General features: G+C 40.9%; 1 non-coding gene across 1 annotated transcript; it reads left to right on the top strand.

The window, feature by feature from the left end:
- The first annotated feature begins 3,682 nt into the window (after nucleotides 1-3,682).
- On the top strand, nucleotides 3,683-3,756 carry Trnat-ugu (transfer RNA threonine (anticodon UGU)). Its single transcript has one exon. It is a non-coding gene; the product is annotated as a tRNA-Thr (tRNA).
- Nucleotides 3,757-4,068: the final 312 nt, after the last annotated feature.

Here is a 4,068-nt window from a genome sequence, read left to right as displayed (position 1 = left end):
CTGGAAGGAAGAGGTGTAGAAAGAAGCAAGTCTGCATTTAATTCTTTACACTACAAGCCACCTTGCAGTGGTGTGTGGCAGAGGGTACTTCTGGGACCACTGTCAATTGTCCCTCCACCTGTTCCATTTGCAAATAGTCAAAGGAAGGATGGCTCTCAATAAACTTCTCTAGGAGCTCTCGTTTCTCTAAGTTTCTCATTGTGGTCATTTCACAACATGCAAGTGGGAGTAAGTAATTCAATGCTTGGCCGTTCTTGGAATATACATTCTCACAATTTCAACAGTAAACACCTCCACGATCCACAACAGCTTTATTCTAGACCCCCCCCCCCTGTCGTCTCTCTCTTTCTCTCTCTCTCTCTCTCATTTTGAGGTAGAAACCACCAATGCTATTGCAAGATGGAGACATCGGTAGAAACCACCATTGCTATTGCAAGATGGAGAAATCTAATGGTATACTGAGGTACTTCTACAAATATATTGCATTATCACTCTGTGTTTATTAACCAAAGTGGCAATTCTTCTGGAACCCCTGGAATTCTTAGGGAAAAATTTGAGGCATCTCATGGAATTTTGTAAAATGTTGGGGATTCTTTTTTTTCGTTTTTTTATGCAGTACTGAATTTTAATTTTATTGAGTTTTATGAAACACAAATTTTAAAATACTTAGTTGTTTCTAAATGTGTTAATTATATGAATATTATTCCATCTAAATTATCGATGTTTAAAAACTGCAATTGAACAACAGATAATATATTTTAGCTGAGAAGAAAGGAACATCATTATTGTGTCCCCCCCCCTCCCTCCCTCCTGCTCACCATTGATTTATCACGAACTTCTTATGGCACCATCTTTCCCCCATACCTGGAATTCTCAGGGATTTTTTTTCCCAAGTATGAGTAAGCACTGTGTTAATAAAACTTGCTGTTCATATGTTTGGCAACTACTTTCAAACAACTTTTTCAATCTCAAGCCTGACCTACTGAGGCTACACCTAAAGTTCCTGATCTTCATAAGACACATCCGAGTCGCAGTACGTGCTTTACAAAGTGATCGCAGGTGACTGTCCCACTCAACATGCCCCTACTTAGCATGTCAAAGTGATCGCAGATGACTGTCACACTCAACATGCCCCTACTTAGCATGTCAGAGTCAAACTTACAGGCGATGTTTGTTGTGAAGATCAGGCACTTTCAGTGCAGTCTCAGTAGGTCAGGCTTGAGTATGAACCATCTGGTTTAAAACTAGTTGTCAAACTATGTGCTGCAACTGTGACTGATCTGTTAATAAACACTTAATGAAATACCGAAAAAAACATTGCTCGTCATGTATCAACAAAATGTTGAAACTGAAAATTGTGCATTATACAGAATTTAAAGCACCAGTCAGCACAAATGCAACTCACACACACGACTGCAGTCTCTGGCAACTGAAGCCACACTGTCATATGTGAGAGAGTTGTGTGTGTGTGTGTGTGTGTGTGTGTGTGTGGTTGTGTGTGTGTGTGTGTGTGTGGGTGGGTGGGTGGGTGCGTGGGTGGTCTATTTTCAATGAAGCCCTTGCTGGCCGAAAGCTTATTTGTGACAGTGTTTTTGTTGTGCCTATCTGCGACTCCGCATCTCCGCCATGTGGTGAGTAGCAACTTTCCTCCCATATTGTTGTACTGTAAATTTAATTTTATGCTACTGCTTTCATGAGTGGTTTCAAAATGAATTTATTACATTTTATGCCTACTTTTATTGTTATTTTGGACTCTAGTTTGTTTTAGGCATTATGAGATCATGGGAGTTTTGGAATGTCGGATCGTGTCTAGGAAAAATGTGATATTGCTTTCAATATATCACTTAAAATAATGGGTGATTAAAACCGTATGTCCCATTGGTTCCAAAGTGAAACCACCTGCTTAAAACAATTGACTTTTTACTTTTTACCCATTTCTTCTTATACTCATTGCTTCCTATGATAATAGAGATTAATTATATGAAAAATGTTTAAAAATTATATTCCAAAGTCAAACCACCTCCTGAAAACAATTCATTGTTTGCATTTGCCGATTTCTTGTCATATTTGTTGCTCATGACAATGATAAAGGTTAATTTTGTGAAAAAAAATTGAAATAGTTTTTTCTTATTGTTGGGACTGATGAGAAAGTAGTCCGGAATTGCTCGTACAAATGTTCTGTAAGCCACTCCTTTCATGTATCATTCAAATATCCTTACTATTTTTTGAATGAATTTCAGCCTGTCATCAGGCTTTCCTACATTTAATTTTATATGGTCAATCCAGTTTAGGTCATTGTGAATGTTTGGTCTGTGGTATGTCAAGTTTGTTGATTTATCCGGTGGTTTGTCAACAGTAGTGTAATTGGACAGTAGTGAATCTCTCTAGCTATTTACACACAGCATGTTGTTATTTGCATTCTGGGCCAACTGCAAGTCTGTACACCAATAACGGATTCATCGCAAGACTTCTTGCACTTTACTACAGCTTTCTGGCATTTCGACCTTCTTACAGAGAACAGCATCATCTGAAAACAGCCTCACAGAGCAACTGGCATTATACGGTAGATCTTGATTGTATACTGTAAATAGTAAACATCCTTGGAGTTTGAGCAGCTGCTTATGGCAGGTGCTCTGTCACATATTGGTGTGGATCCAATTGATTCTGTTAGCAGATGGGATTATACTAGGTACAGCCTTCGCCTCAGATAGAAACTCAATGGTAAACTGGCTGGGCTAGTAGCAGGGAACTTAAATGGGGGGGTCACTCTCATGAGTGGCAAAACATCAGTGCTTACTGGTGTCACAGCAGCACATTTTTTTAGGACAGGAAAGTCAGAAAGAAATAGTTTTAAGAGAAGTTAGGATGGAAATAGACCTTCAGTTTAAGAAAGACACTGCATCCGCACAAACAGCTGTTGGTAAAAAATTTTCAGCAATCAGCAGAAATTTTTATTTCCAACCACTTACAAAGGGCTGACAGATAAAAACTGAACGCCCATCACAATGGGACCATGCAATGGTTCCATTCAAAAGTAATCACCTCACAAATCAAGACATCTATATATATACTAAGATGGTATCTGTTCTTTCAGACATGTCCGAAAGAACAGATACCATCGGTGACCATGCAGCTCGTTAGAATAAAATTATAATGAAATGAACACCCTTAGCTGCTTACAGGCATTGACATACGTCAACGGGGACAGATGAAAATGTGTGCCCCGACCGGGACTCAGACCCAGGATCTCCTGCTTACATGGCAGACGCTCTGTCCATCTGAGCCACTGAGGACACAGAGGATAGTGTGACTATAGGGATTTATCTCTGGCACGTCTCCTGCGAAACCCACATTCTCAAAGTATTGTCCCACACTACATTTGTAGTGCCCCCACCCATTATACTCATTTCTCGCGGTGCATTGCCTATTCCTGTAAGAGTTCGGGCACTGTTTGTGCATTTGCACAGAAGAAGAAGATGGTCAAGTGGCCGGTGAGCCTTAACTTCTTCTGTGCGAATGCACAAACAGTGCCAGAACTCTTACGGGAATCGGCAGCACATCGCGAGTAATGAGTATAATGGGCGGGGGCACTACGAATGTAGTGCGGGACAATATGTTGAGAATGTGGGTTTCGTGGGAGGTGTGCCAGAGATAAATCCCTGTAGTCACACTATCCTCTGTGTCCTCGGTGGCTCAGATGGATAGAGCGTCTGCCATGTAAGCAGGAGGTCCCGGGTTTGAGTCCCGGTCGGGGCACACATTTTCATCTGTCCCCGTTGACGTATGTTGATGCCTGTAAGTAGCTAAGGGTGTTCATTTCATTGTAATTTCAAGACATCTATCACATTGGCACAAAAGATCATCAATTCACGTTTCACAGAACACAGTCGGCTGCTGACATATCCACAACCTCACCCTCTTGCACTTCCTAGGCTGACTGAAACTGATGTCCACACGTATTTCTTCAGGTCATCAAAGATGTGAAAATCACAGAGTCAATTCAGAGAACCATAGCCTTCATCTGATTGGAGGTGTGGGGGTGGGTTTTATCGTGCAATAGGATGATTC

The sequence above is a fragment of the Schistocerca serialis genome, chromosome 11 (assembly GCF_023864345.2).
Source record: "Schistocerca serialis cubense isolate TAMUIC-IGC-003099 chromosome 11, iqSchSeri2.2, whole genome shotgun sequence".
NCBI lineage: Eukaryota > Metazoa > Arthropoda > Insecta > Orthoptera > Acrididae > Schistocerca > Schistocerca serialis.
The sequence above is the reverse complement of the archived record's forward strand: the minus strand, read 5'-3'. Positions and strand labels throughout refer to the sequence as shown.